We start from the raw sequence: 16,731 nt of genomic DNA on the forward strand, positions 1-16,731 counted from the left end.
TTTAAAATTTACATTTATTTTTTACAATATACTGCCATTTGTTCGAAGATGATATGTATATAAACATATTGAATATGTATGATGCATATATAATCAAGCCACAGGTTTATTTCAGCCCGAAAAACATGTCGAGGCAAGACATGTCGACTTTTTGTAGCTTATTGTGAAGTCGCAGTACATGAAAATCGGGCACATGACAAATCAGCACATAAATAAAACATTCTAGTGTTCCGTGGTATACATCTTTTCTGCGTGTCATACCTTCTTTCCTTATTACAATGAAATTTTACTGGATTGTTATCCATCGCTGGTTTGTTTTTAGCAGAGAATGACCTGTGCATGTTCAAAGAGGGTACCGTTTGAGCAGATTTCGCAATAAGGGTACCGATATGGATATGCACCGTGGAATAAGATTGTATTTTATTCCTGATCTGTGTGATCAAGGTGAGCCATAAAGGTTTAAATCCGTACTAAATGTTTTAATCTTGTTGAAAAAAGAGATATAGCACTAACTTTTTAATCCAATCTGGCGCCATCAGAACTTTGGCTACCTGTCTATACAATACAAAAGCACTTGAACAAAACTCATTCTAAACGTATCAACTTAACGTGTCAAGTTTTATAACTTCCATTAAAAATAAATTAAGAGGCATTTTACCACTTGTTGTTATGCAAGTCATTTGAGCCGCGTCACGACAAAACCAACATAATGGGTTTGCGATCAGCATGGATCCAGACCAGCCTGCACAACCGCGCAGTCTGTTCAGGTTCCATGCTGATCGCTTACCAACCCTATTACAAGTAGAGAAACTGATAGCGAACAGCATGGATCCTGATCAGACTGCGCGGATGCGCAGGCTGGTCTGGATCTATGCTGGTCGCAAACGCACTATGTTGGTTTTGTCGTGAAGCGGCTCATTTGTAGGTAAATAGTGCTTGGTGCAAGTTCTTCTGTATGAATTTTGAGCAAGGCATGCCATTTTAGCATGTAATTATTAAATAACGCTTTGATGATACGAATGATAAGCATGTTTTACACACATTTATAATTCCATTTACAATTTTTACCTTGAAAACATTTTTTCTTTTTCACATTTTGTTTAATGATTCATTGGCGTTCTTAAAGATATACTATGCCTATCTTTGAGTTAAATATTTTTATCACAAGAATTCATTAAATCTATGAAATTCTTACTGAATCTGTCTAAATTGAATAAACAACAACAACAAATTATGCCAGTTTTTTAAATTCAGATTGTGTGAAGAGTTTAAAACATAACATATCTTTGAATGTGTTATATTGTGAAATAACCAAAAGGAAGCAATTTACAGATTATTAGCGGCACTTACAAACCACGTAAATTACCAAAAAAGTGGTTAAAATATGCATAAATAAACTTTACTGCGTTAGTAACGCAGTAGAAATATAGTTGTAAATACTGAAAAAAATCAGTCATTAATCGCACATAATATGTAAAATATTACTTGCATCTTGAAACTTTTTACTTTTCCTTACATCTTAGTACATTTTTATCAATTTTGATTTATTGAAATATTTTTACTCATCTGGAGGCTTGCGGCTTTAACAAATAGCCTTTGCAGCAATTTTCAATATTTTCAAATGTCAAATTTGAGCATTGTACTAGTATATCTTTAACATACAGAGAATTTGGACAAAAAACTGGTGAAATTTATTTTCCCTTTCACGAACATGCGTTTGAAATTCTAAAATGATATAAAATTTTACAGTTTCCCATTCTATTGAATTTATCGAATGCTGTATTTTAATTAAAGTAGTGAAATTTCATCCGTATAAAAAAACTTCAATGGATAAAAGCCATAATTTACGGCTGCAATTCAGACGCACGGAGCGCGTGCAAGTTAATAGACTGCTTGTGTTGCATGCAATTTGTCGTCTGCAATACTAAATTGCACACTACAGTTCACCTGTTTCGAATGAAAACGGCTTATGACTATATAAGGTAAAACATGAATTACTCTTGCATGCTGCACTAAAGTTGCATATTAACGTAAAAACGTAACATGTTACCGTTTATTGCCAAATAAAGTAAAACAAGCATCAGTTTTCTATATTTGTCATTGGCCAGCTTCCATATTTTTAAACAAAAGCTCAAATAGTAAACATGACATATAGTTTATTGCATTTAGATTTCACTACTTCAATGCAACTTAAAGAAGTTCCACTGACGTTAAAAAATTGAAATTCTTACATAAATCAAATGAAACACTTAATATAGAAATATATGCAAAGAATAATAAAACAATGTACACAGAATTAGAATGTTTTTGTGCGATTCTTAACCTGAATAACCACGCTTTTCATTTTTGGGTCATTTTGCACAATAAAAATGTTATTTTGGTAAAAACGAGGGAAGGGTATGATCTGAAAAGCTGCACATAAACTATCGGTTCAGACATACATCAAATGGTTCACAAATGTTGAAAATATCCCCTTATATCAAAACATCTCAGAGCAGTCCCTTTAATGATAACTTTATCTGTAAAACTTTTTAATTTGTTTTGTTTTTTCTAATATTAATGCAAAATATGAATCTGTAATCATTGCACGGTATGAATATGTAATCTTTACAAAGTGTATATCTGTAATCACTGCAAGGTATGAATATGTGATAATTGCAAGACATGAATCGGTAATCTTTACAAAGTATGAATCGATAACCATTGCAATGTATGAATCCGTAATCATTGTAAGAAATGAATCTGTAATCTTTACATATGTAAATTCAACGATATTTACTGACAATTTGCTTTATTGTAGTTTTTGACGAAAGGTTCTTTTATCGTCCGTATTCTAAGTATTCTATACTACATATTAATATACATGAACATCTTTTTGAGTTCTTAATGACAAACTGTGAAATCTACCCCAATGTCTTTGCAAATATACTTATTTGAAACAGTTATTTTGTTTTTGTTGTTTTTTTCGTCTCGTCTGCTTGAGTTCTCTGCTGTTGCACATACATACTACACATGTAAACATTAACCTTTGAATTCATAAAATACATTAAAGGCATATAAATCCTCAGTCTATTTCTTTAGAAAGGGAAGACATGCATTTTTTTATTTAAATAATTGTTTGAGAGCATGTTAGATGTTTGTTAGCTGAAGTGCTAAATGTGAAATATTTTATCATAAAAGTAGCAAAATGTAAACAAAGAATTATTTTGAATTCCATACAAAATACTAAATCAGTATAACTAATTGCCAAAACCAACAGAAGAAAAAAGGAATGGTTCAAGTTAAATTGGCCATGAATAACGTTTTGGGTACACCAAAATCATAATTTAAAAAAAAAATAAAGATAAAAGTATTTCTTGGGCAAAATGGGTCTTTAAAGCAATTACATAAATAAATGCTATTGCTTTATGACCAACCAAGTATTAAATTATTATTGTAAAATAAGCGGCTGTTTATTGTAAGAACAAATAGCTCATTATGTAACATTCAAAGTAACATAAGAAGGCATCGTTCGTTAATAAAGAGAGTGTAATAGTTAATGTATACGCCATAACTATATATGCATTATATAAAAAACATTTAATAATGTAAACTTTATGGCACCTATTTTCAAGGTTAGAAAAGTTAACAATTAATTTGCTGAAAGTTGTGGCTAAAGTGAACACTTTTTGCTGACGTTATCTCAAATAAACGGTTATCTGTTATGTTTTTTTTTTATCTTAAGCTGACAATTAAGTACTAGTATGTGAAGGAAATTGCATATCTTTTAATATTGAATTTTTCTAAAGAATTATGCTTTCGTGTCAAAGTATTTGAAAACGTAAGGCAATCTTTCAATATTTTTCTCTAGTGATACGATACTATTATTTGAAAAATAAAAATCATATACGTTTTTTAATTTTTTTTAAACGGACTCTAAGCTGTTTCTCAAACTTAATATTGAGCATTGTAAAAACAAAACAAAAAAAAAAACAGTCAGGAGGTGAAACTCGTAGACACCCCTTTATCACCGGTTCAGTCGTTATGGAAACGTAATTATGTAAATCAATTATCCTGAAGTACCAGGAGAATACATGAGTGTACGGAAAATGCTCTATGAGTTTCGCTTGCATAGTGGTTTTGACAAAGATCAAGTGACACTAGGTAAACAGTACGAATATTACATAATTTACGACTTCATGTATGGCTTTTTCACCGTAGCTATACTAAAATCGATGAAACACGCCAATTTAGGAAATGACAATTGAAAAAAAAATGTTACACATGACTAAAAAAAGTTAGTAAGAGTAATTTTTAATGATTTCTGTTCAAAGCTAATTCGATATACTGACATATCCTTTGGGAACCAAAAGTGTCGTTGTAGTGAGTCCTGACTGTAACTTTGCGTTGATACAATATTTCCGCGATAAATAAGCATTTTCAAAAATGTAAAATTATAAAGATTCTTTACTGATATAAATGTTTTGCAAGTTATAAATGCCACCCCTAATAAACACTGGCTATTTTACACTTTGGTGAGCCGTTTGTTCCGTTGTTGAGCCCCCGACAAAAACAAGGCTGAAAAGGTAAACACAGTTTACCTAAGAAAGAACAAATGTGCTTGTTTTCCAATAATTAAAGAATGCTATGCCACATTGTACATTTTCTTATTATTCTGAATGCAATTTTCGATACGAAATACCTCAAGATAACGTTGCTAGAACTTTAACTAATATTAACTCGTGTGTTTTCTTTCACATGGAGACACATAATTAGTAATTTCTTTATCGTGCACAAGATTTGATCCTAACCTCCCAACACACAAACAATTCCAAGAGCTTGACCAATATTTTTTTCAGATGTAATCGAGCCATCGACAAGATGCTTGCGCTATCGGTATTTTGAAAGAGCCATCGAAAATGTGATAGAGCCAACACAACAATTCAATAAGTGATTATATTGTGAGGTGATTAGTGAATAATGTACGTGGTGTAGTGAATAATGTTCGTGATGTGATAAAATGTTCATGGTGTTAGTACTGTTCAATAGATAATGTTCGTAATGGGAGAGTTAGGTACAGCGCGAAATGTTCATGGTGTTAGAATTGATAAGTGGAAAGGGGCGAACACTAGCCACACCATGAACATAAATATCTTAAAACTTCTAAAAACGGATATTTCTCACACCACGAATACTATTTACACGACTCACACCACGGACATAATTCACTTAAAATTACCCAAACCACGAACCTCATTCACACTCCAAGGAATTTTTACCTTAAACTACTCACGTCACGATCATTATTCAAATTAAACTGCTCACATTACGAACATTTTCACTTTACAATACTCACATTGCGAACATTATGCACTCAACTCAACAATGTTCACACTACAAACATTTCTTACCTAATACTTCTCTCATCACGAACATTATTGACTTAGAACTACTTACACCTAGATAATTACTCACTGAAAATTAATACTTACACCACGAATATTGTTCACTGAACACTTCTTCTCCACTCAATTGCTCTTTGTGCAATTTCTTTTTCTATTGAAATGTATTTAGTATTGTATCAAAGACAATTGTGAAATTTCATCCGTACTTAAGTCATTTATGGGCAACAGCTGTCACACGCAACCGTGATTAATCGGCGCGTGCAAGATTATCGTTTGCACAGAAACTGCATATTTGTTTTGGAGTGCAGTCTATCGTAATAATTTTGTTTTGTCCATGTAAGGTAATAGTTTGTAATTGATCATTCTTTTGGCAGACTTCCATTTCTTTCAAACAACAAATATCAATTCGAAATTATGTCGCGTGCTGTAAAACATTGTGCATTTACATTAGATACATGTAAAACCTCTAACACAGAAATTAATTATTTATTGATAAAATCACAGTATGTGATGAATCGGGCACTTTAACAATGCTATCTTGAGATTTACAAAGAAATACAAATGTATTATCTATAGTTTTTCTCATAAGTGCATTATATATTTAAAATTTTGAACTACAGTGTATTACAATACTGTTTGGTCTACAGAAGATACAGTATCTTCGTTTTTTTAAATTTCGTTATATGAGCAAACTAACACGCCATTTTAATAATCAATCCAGATAAAGCTGAAGGGCCGGCGGTGTACAGCCAGGGAGGGTCGACTGAGAAACGCGGGCTAACGCCAGGGAAGGTCTTCCGAGACACATGATTTTTAAGGTTTGAGTCAGAAATTATAAAGTAATGATTCCAAAAGAATAAATGACCACAGTTTAAGGGAATATATACATGTACTGAATAACATTTTCATTTTTTTAATTTGATTACAAAATGATCTTTAACAATTTCAAAAGGTTTTTCTTGTGCATTTCGAAATTTGTTTATGTTTTTAATATCTTGAAGCCTTTTTCATGACTTACAGCCTTTTTTTTAAATTTTTGTTCTTTTTCTTTTTCCTTTCTGAATTATTTTTACTTTTGAGTCTTCATTACCAGTTAATTTCATGAAGTTCTTTATCAAATTTGTTTCTAAAATTTTCGTTTTTTTTTTCTCATTTATTTTTATTTTCTGCTAGTTTTTTCTTTACGTTTCATTTTTCTTCTTCTTTTTACTTTCTTTCAGCATTTCTCCTCTTGATTTTTTAAGCTTTCTTCTCTTCCTTTTTTATCGTTTTCATGTTCGCTTATCTTGTCTTTTTCATCTGTATTGCATAGTTATTTTGATGGTAGAGATAGTATTACAAGTAATAAACAGAACGATTTTCCTAGCTTTGATCAATCATCAAAATAAACATTCTTCTGGCCATAATCCATGCAAATGATACCGTGATGTTACGTACGTTTTACTATCGGTCTCATTCAAAATAGATACGATTAAAACCATGGACTGCGTTCACTGACACACATATCCAGTATACATATCCTGGTTCCGTATAAAGTATAATTATATTTGTTTAAAACACTTACTTTGTCATTTAAGACATTTGATAAGCTACCGTATCGGTATAAACCCTGGAATTTACAAATTGTCCAATGATAACATGTAGAACTAACGTTTAACTAAGCTAAATCTTTCTGGTGTGTACTATTAACAGCTGAATGTAACCAACGGTTTTCTTTAAATTTATCAGCGATTTGTTGTCAAAGATCATCCATTTATCCTCATGACTGAGTAATGCCATTGCCTTTCTGTAACTGGTAACTATAGAACATTGCATTTGAGATTAAAATTATTTCATCACAAAGCAGTCAATAGTATAAAGTCTGTCTAGACGTCACGGGCAACCACGTCGGCTGTTTTTCAGATTTACAAAAACAGTTCTTGTCTTGACAATTTACCACCATGCAATTTCCACGTAAAATTAGTCAAAGAAATGAATTTTGAGGCAAAAGTAGGTCACTGTACGGGGGCCAAATAGAACCTAAATGTACAGTAAGTTGTGACAATATGAAAAGGAGGGAGTCCTGAAAAGGGCTGTTGGTTCCAAGCAAAGGGTTTGCATTTAATGTTTTCACTTCTAGGAGCTCACGTTTCATAGCAAGTTCCTCATCGGCTTTGCCTATTCTGCAGGCCCATTCCCCTCGGATATAGTCCGAAAATCGGCAGTTGGTCTGCTGGTAAAAGTTCTGGTCTTTGTTTATTTTTCGCCTACCCAAGTTCTTCAAATCTTCTGCCGTTGCCCTGTGCCTTCTCCACGACGTACATGTGTCGATGGAAAAAGACTATAATAACCTCTTTATCTCACGCTAATTTTTTTCTGTATCGTTCCAATTTCTGTATCGTTCCAATTTTAGTATATTTACATACAACAAATAAATGCCAACAAGTAGAGTCAAAATGTAGGACTGATATAGTGTCTTGAAACGGTAGTAACTGTAATTCCATATCAATGAAAGTTCACAACAGGTTTCACGTAATATCATTCAATTAGATAATCCCACTAGTAACAAGGGAATGCGTTACCCAAATAACTTTTTTCACACTGTCGCTAATAATTGCTATATCTCACGCTGGCATTTTTTAAAGAAAAAAAAATAAAATTAAAACTTATTGAAGTTTTTTGTTGCCAGGCTCTTATTTTGTTACATGTTTGAGCTAAAATGTATTTTAAACACATGAAAAAAAGACTCTTTTTGGTCAGTATAATAATCAATGAGTAGTTTGGCAGGTTACTATGTTAGATTATTGTGTTGCAGATTGAATACTGCTTAAGCCGGTGCTAGGGGATGTAGCACTCATGTACATACTATATCACCCTGAATTACAATTTTTCTCTTCAAATCTTTGTTTTCCTTTGCTCTCGAGGAATCTACCCTTTTCCAGATTCTTTTTACTAATCCATAATTTATATTTAAAAGAAATCAATGATTTTTGACTTAACGGTTTTAACTTTTGTCAAATACGCCTGAATGCAAGTAACATAAACAGTGGTCTTGCAAACTCAACATGTACAAATACCTGAAATCGTATTCCACAGTTTAAAAATTTGGATACTTTTTTGAAAATACCCTCATGGAGGTAAGCAAGAAAACTCAGACAAACTTTTGAAATCGCAATAATACTTTTCTTTGAATCATATGAAGTGTAAGATTTTAGAAATTTTGAGAAATGTAGCTATCCAATTTAACATACATTAATGTTTATGCAGCAAATTCAGTTTTTCAATAAATACATATATATGTATTTAAGAAAGAAGTTGAATTGTAACAATGACAATGTAACATTATGCATCATTTGCTTTGCTTATTTTTTTTTTTTCAAAAAAGGTCAGAGAAATATCAATATGTACTAGGAATGTTTCAAAAATAAAACTAAAATGGAATAAGTTGGTAATTATTTTACAAAATTAAAGTAAAAATAAAAAATAAAATTTAATTAACAATTAGTTTAAAGTTTAATGGTTTCGTTTGATTATATTCATAAATATAGAAACACTTTTGTAACATTATTTCATCGTTGTTGTTGTTGTTATTTTAAGGTTAGTTTAAGAAAGTATCTCAATGATAAGTATTAGTGTTCTTTTCTCACCTCACTCAAGCTGTTGTCGCGCTGGACGACCTTTAAGGTCTGATTAAACTATTTGTGTGAACTATTACAGAAACATTTTTATGGTTAGCAGACCCCAACGAATTGAATGAAGCTCATCATGGGAAACTTAAAAAACACTCAATGGTTATCTGGTCTTTGTTACTTCTTTAATTCTCTAGCCACTCCATGTCACTATTGTTTGGTTTCAAAAGTTCAGCACCATCTAATTACGTGTCTATTGTAAAACATCACAGGGTTTCTCGGACAAAACGACCGATCACACGATACAGATTAATAGTTTCTTGAGGATTTTATTTGTTATATTATGTATTCTCTATTGAGAATATATCTATATCTTTTCAACAATAATTGGGATATCAATTTTTAAAGAACGCTTGTCAAAGTTATTGTCATATTGATTAACATTATTTCTCGATTTCACCTTTCCAGCTAGCATACGAAACGCCGGTGGTTCTACCCAGGTGCCCCTTAGTGACTGAAATAATACACGTAAGGGTACCTAGGGCCTTCTTCTACTAGTTAAGCTGGAAAGTCACCTTGACTTGTACTGTGTTGGTGCGACGTAAAACCCAATCAAAAAAGGAAGAAAGAAGAATAACAGATTATCTAAATCATTGATAAAGTTTCTGTGTATAATATTTGAAGCGCTTTACTATAGGTACATGTATTAACCACATAAAAGTAGTGGAGAACTTTTTTTTCTATCGATGCAAGTTTCCTTGTTTGGTGGCACGTTTTCATTTTGAATATCTATGGATACACATTAATGTAATCATTTAAACGTGTTTTTAAAGTGTACACGTCTATTAACCAAACGTGCAACAGTTTTAATTTCCTCAGCAGTATTTTCAATAGCATCTCTTTAGCTTCATTTACTTCTATTTCAGTTTTGTCCATTGATTTTTTAATAGCAACACTATCATCTCATTTTGCAGGTGCCGTGAAGCGATATTTTTGATGGACCTACTGTAGTGTAATTTCATCCGTACAGGAACATTCATTGGATATAGCGGCTGTCACACGTTGCCATTATTTACCGTGTAATTTTAGACCTTAATGGCGGGTACAATGTTATCAACTACGTTTATAAATTCCATATTTATAAGTTCTATGAAAAAATGTTATGTCCTTATATAGTGATTAACGATCAATGTATGCTTTCTAGTTGGCCAGTTTCCATATATAATATAAGATAGGAAGTTATTTAGGTAGCTGTTAGGAACGTTTGTGGTTCTACACAGGTACCCGGTAGTGCACAGAATGGCACCTGAGGTATTCCTCCACCAGTAAAGCTGGAAAGTCACTACATGACCTTTACTGTGTTGGTGCAACGTAAAATCCAGCACAAAATATGTAACATAAATTAAGCACATTTTTCTTGCAGTGTTTTTGTGTTTTGTCATTCTTGAACAATATACTGACCTAGATACTAAAAGTTTTCTGGCAAAATGAGTACTGCTTTCCCAAATATTAAAAAAATCTCGAAGTTAAATGGTTTACAATACAATAACTTCTTTGTTTTTGATGATTCACTCTTATTTTTTTACTTATAAATTACGAGTAATGTAACATATAATTGGAAAAAGTATCAGATAGTTGTCAAAACCTTATTTTAATAAGTTCCGTAAGCATGCAAGCATGCAACAATTATCACCAACCTTTGAAAATATTACTTTATCTAAATGGTTCAATATGTCACATTTAAAATAATATTACTTTCCTGCTTGCTTTGTGTTTGTTTTTTATGTATTGTATTGTATTGAATAAAATAATCTTTTATGTCATTTGATTTTTTTTCTCAAATGGTTATTTAAATTATTTGCTTTTATTGTCGAAGAGACATGCAAGCATTCGACAATTAGACCTATCACCAGCAACATCCGAAAAAAATTCTATTAAGCGAGTGCTTTTACATCTTCTCCATTTTCTTTGGGACAAAAATAATTTGGTAAAGAATAAGTAAAATAGGTGATATTTTGAATTCTGAAAATTAATCTGACATTTTAAGAGATATCATTTTCTGTCTGTACTGCATTGGTATTTGTACTTGTTCCTTCAATTGTGCAATAAAATTATATTTAAAGTGACAGCAGGACCTGCTGTGCAGGCAAAATTTAATAGATAAAAAAGGAAGAAAATGTTTCATCAAGTCATTAATTTAAAAGAGTTTATCTCCAGTTGCTCTAACGCAATTATGTTATTATCTTTGTACAATTTGCACCATGAAGGAGTATTTTATTTCAGTTTAATTGTGCATCACTTACTTTACCACAGAATAATTTGGTTTCGAATAATTGACACCTCCGATGTATTTAAAGTCTGTAAATAGATGTGACTTTTAAAAAAGTAATTTTTTCCTTCTTGATTCTGGCTGACATTCATTTCTCTTCTTTGACAGCATTAAGCATGTCGAAATATGTAAAAAAGCACCTACGACTTCTGCGATAGATTACTAACTAAAGGAATGGCGAGTGGTTAATATCGTTGACTTCAAATCACTTGCACCTCACCGCTGAGTGTTCGAATCCCGACAGGAACTTTGGATTCTGTTATGTAAAGACTATCCAGCGAGCTAACGGAACGTCGGTGGTTCTACTCAGATTCTCGTTCGTTCATTCCTCCTCCATCAGTGAAGCTGGAAAGTCACCATGTGAATTATACTGTGTTGGTGCGACGTAAAATCCAACCAAACAAAGTTAGGTCATGAGATCAAAGAGTAAAGTGGTCTTGGTAACGATCAAAAACCTGTACTACTGAGTTTAATCAAAAGAAAATGTAACGTAATGTTAAAAACTTTGAGCACAAGTTATTGTTATGATAATCTGATCATCTCATATGAAATTAAAGACAAATTTGTATTTCCCCCCTACATTTATTAAAAAAAATCAGAATATAAATTGTGAATGCATGTTGCATGTTTTCCTTCTAAGGCAAATTCATGTTACTGTCTCAGTTTAATTAAATCTACAATAAATAGATGAAGAAATATATGGGGAAGTTTAAATTTAAATACTGATATATAAGCGTTCTTTCAAAAACATTAACTGCTTAGACAAACTTCCTTGTAAGATAAAGAAATGCACGATTTCGCCCCTTTTTTGGAGGGTGAGGCACTTCTTTGTATAAGTACAGATATTCAAGCATAGATAAGGAGTCTTTATTTTTGTAAGTAAGATACTTGTTTGAATAACATTTGCCTGTAAAATTCCAAATATTGTTTATCAAAAGATGAAATTTGACATTTTTACTGAAGATAATTTACTTTTCATTTATCTTAAACCTGCAGCTTAACTTGCTGACACGTTTTGTTAACTTTAATCCTGAATCTGATAAGTGTTGACAGACATAATAATGATTTGTTAATTCATTTTCAAATATCAAATAAGTGTCCACCTGTTACATGTTATCTATGGAAAACATTTTAACTATTTTTAAAAAGTGCTGTACATTTTTGTAGCAACTTAAATTGTAAAGAAATTATACTTTTGGCTTTGAAAATTTGAATTGGGTTCGGTACAGAACAAAGAAGAGCTGAACATACATTATTTTTTATAGCCTTTTCAACGAAATGTGCATCACTCCACTTCCCTTATGTCCCTCGTCTATGTCTACGTCTTCCTCTAATTTTTATCCCTCATTGTCTTTTATAGTTCCTCATTCCCTTCATTTTACCTACTCATAATTTAGTTTATTCTTTACTTTTTTCCCTCTCCAAACCTCTCTTTCTTAAAATACTGTATTTTCATGTTCATTATCTGCTTATTTTTCTTTCCCAATTTTTTATCTTAATTTTCATCTTCTCTCTGTATAAAGGTTTTTATTATTTGCAAGTGCTGTTACTGTTGTTATTCCCCCCCCCCCTGATCTTTGTAATGCCCTCAATTGTATACATAGCAAAAACAACAACATTAAGACATAAAGTGAGTGAGCGATATGTCATTATTATAATCATTGATATTATTGACCAATTGAGTTTTAATGAAAATCAGTTTTCTGATTTGTTTGTAATAATAGTAAGTTTATGTTTCACGTTAAAATCGATTGCCTTTTGGTTTAGTATAATCTTCTATAGTATAAAATTTTCCTACTTGAAATATTTTTTATGTTGCTACAGTTAACTGTAAAGAGGGCATTTGACAACTGACCGTATCGATATAAACACTGATATTAAAGTGCTCGGTGATACATACAGAAATAAATTTTATACTTTTGATTCGTAAGACTTTATTTTATTGCCGTGTGTTTCATACTTTAAAAACAAATGTTTGTTTGATTTGTCTTGGAACGTTTTTTTAATAATGAAACGTTGCAAAAAATATGAAATCTTGGATAATTGTATGTTAAAGCCATGTTAAATGAGCAAAGAAATTCACAATTCCATATGAAATATTTAAAAAAGACATTTTAATAAAGTCATTATCTATATAAAACCATTGACTGTTAAACTGTAGAGTACATGTCTCTTAAATCAAAAGGAAGGCAATCACGTGTACCAGACCACTAAAACTCAAAAGTCATTGCTCTATTCGGAATTGTTATTAATGATAATAAAATGTAATCATTGTAAAGGGACCAACATAATGTATCCTTGGCAAGAAAGAGACTTTTTTTGACAAATTAAATGAGTAATATGTCGCTCTATCAAATTAGATAGGGTTATATGTTTTATAGAGATTTTTTGGCGAGGTAAGTTTGATAACTAAGCCCGACTTCCATACTTAACCACTCCTTATCAAGTTACGAGTATGTCAAAATGAAAAGGGGACGACGAAATGTCGAATAGGACATCGAGTATTCAGTCTGTTAACTGCAATCACACAATGAACACTACAGATGTCACGTAATTATGCCAAAATTGCTGAGCCAAGTTAGTAATAGACGAATGCTCAAAACTATATCTTCTCTCAAATATATGATCGTTCAATCCATTTCGCCTGTTTGAATTTAAAAAGTAGGAATATAATTAAACCTGTCTCGTGTCAGGAATATTCAATTTAGATTTTTTTTCTGTTCTTTTCATTACAGGTGAAATATAAACGAATTAACCACATGTTTCAATGAAAAAATAACCTATGGGTTTTAAATGATAAAATCAATTTAACCATATCAAACAACATTTGTGTCTCTTAAGCTCTTAAAACAGTTCTTTGTATCAATAGTTTACAATCAGAAAAATAACAAGTACCTGTATAGAAGGTATCCACTGAAATCAAGTAAAGTATATTTCAGAGCGGCAATTAATTTCATTTTTATTTATTGCAATGCAAATCGTATCTCTTCTGATGTATCTACTCTCTTGACCTTATTTAGGTAAACTATGTCTTATCTACGTTCTTCCTTTTACACTATTGCACTTTTTTCATTATCCCTCATGAACAGACTCAATCAAACCGAGTCTGCAATTTTCATGTTATTTTGTTGTGATTATTGCTGCCCGGGGATCACCCTTTTTCACAAGTTTTCTCTATCTAACAAATTCAATTTGGGTGTATTTTCTCTTCATGCATATATTCTTTGTTTTGGTATGTACATAATATTATGTTTACATGTAAATATAATATGTAAAGTAGGTATTGTTTATGCAATGAATATTGTTAGTTGTTACAGCACTTTTCTGTCAATTAATTTTATTGTCTTTATTTTTTTTGTGTGGTAATAAATAGATCATTCTAAATGTAAAACTTAATAAAGCTAGATTTATCTAGTATTATACTGATGAACAGTTTAAAAATACCAATCAATACATTTTTTAATTAATGTTATTTTTTTTTAATTCTAAACATATATAAACATATTGAAAAAAATCTCGTAGCAAAGGACATTAAACGTTTTAATCGACTGTTTACTATATCGTGATATGTATATACATAATATATGCTGTTATTGGGCCAATGATTGGAACGTGTCTTCATTTTAGTTAAAAGTTAAAAACTGATATAGAGAAGTCATTGTGGCACACACCAGGGTTTCTCGCATTTAAACATTGAAGTGAAATTATTTGGCTGCTGCTGTTTTCAAATTACATTTTTTCTTCGTAATCTTCACAGTGTGATTTTTACATGTATATATCTACAAAACCGAGCACATTTATAAGTCAAGGATTGCCAGTTCATTTCTAACAACAATATCGTAAGGGAAACATCACTTAAGAGTGCTAGAAAGAAATGATTGTACTTATCAATCATGTAAACGCTAATGGCATGCTTGTATCCAGAAAATAATTTCACATAACTTTAGCATAAATTAAGAATAACTTGAGCAGAATTTGATTAGTATTTTAGAACGAAATGGAAGTTAAAATACTGCTTTGTTTATATTATGCAATTTGAACAACACATTACTGCATGTTCTAAAATGCTCTTAATTCATTATCAAAACGTTATTAAACACATGTTTGACATTTCTAAAACATATGGATCTCTGAGGCATAATGTGCCTGTAAGAGTGTTTTACTTCATGATATTTGCATATCCCCATATGACTACTCTGATTATTCGTTAATAAAACATCCCCTCTTTAAGTATATTGATATGTTGAAATGTTTTCGATTTAAAATATGGTTTAATGATCGGAATTTTCTAAATTTATAATAATTTTAGGTAATCTGTCATCCCATGAATAACTTTTAAAGTTATTACCGAAGCTTTCACTGCGTGACTTAATTCATTAAAATTACAAGATGGTGATGTCGGTGACCTTGTCGTGAAAATATCATTTTAAGTAAACAGCCTAAAACAGCCTAAATGTTTTGCAGTATATTCTTAAAATAGAAAGACCTGTTCATTTACATGCGAATTCATCAAAACAGCTTTTGTAATTGCTGTATTCATTTCACCTATTTTGTTATTAGATTTTAACTTTAACTTATAAACAAATTGAGCACAGCAATCTTTTGTTCATTTAAAAAAAACATATTTTTGTTTATGTCCCAAATCAAATGAGAATTCATCTTTGCTTGATATAGAAATTATGTTAGTTTTTGTACAGGGACGCATTTTTCATAAAATCTCTATATAATTGTTATGTAATTTGAAATTGAAATTTATAGAAAAAATGCTGTAGGTGTTATACTGATAAAAGTGAAAAGTTGTAGGCGTTTTTCAGATAAAGTGCACTCGAAATAATCGAAACCATAAACTGTTTTTACTTGCACCGAGCATTTAGTTGCACAGAAACGCAACAAACTTGATTGATTCCCAGTGTTCTACTTTGTTCTCGTTTGTTTGCAGGAAAAGGTAGAATAAACATTATATTGACATTCCACGTAAAAAGACCTATCTTTAAAGATAAAATGGACATTAAAACCGTGCTTCAGTGCACGTACACATTTATCTATGTTCATTGATCTGTCCCGAAAGAATATGATTAGACCAAGATAATTGAAATCTTTGCATCAGTTTAAGAGAGTGAATCTTTATACATGTAATACATTACTTCCGTTGGCAACTGCATTTTGACGCCAATTTTATTAATCGACCAAATCGTTTGAAATTACTCTAGTTTCTGTTGCCATCTTTGCCCAGGGGATTGTTTTCATCCAATCTTTTTTGTACGTTTCCGTCAATATGCACTTATAACAAGCAATAACGTCGACTTTAATATTACTTAACAGGTCGGTCACATCAATTATGTAACAGATACCTTATTATGCCTAAGAAATGACGGTCAGGTCGGGATATCATCACACTATGTCCACTTTT

This window comes from Ruditapes philippinarum, unplaced genomic scaffold (assembly GCF_026571515.1).
Source record: "Ruditapes philippinarum isolate M1 unplaced genomic scaffold, ASM2657151v2 ctg9166_1_1_1_1, whole genome shotgun sequence".
Classification (NCBI taxonomy): Eukaryota; Metazoa; Mollusca; class Bivalvia; order Venerida; family Veneridae; genus Ruditapes; species Ruditapes philippinarum.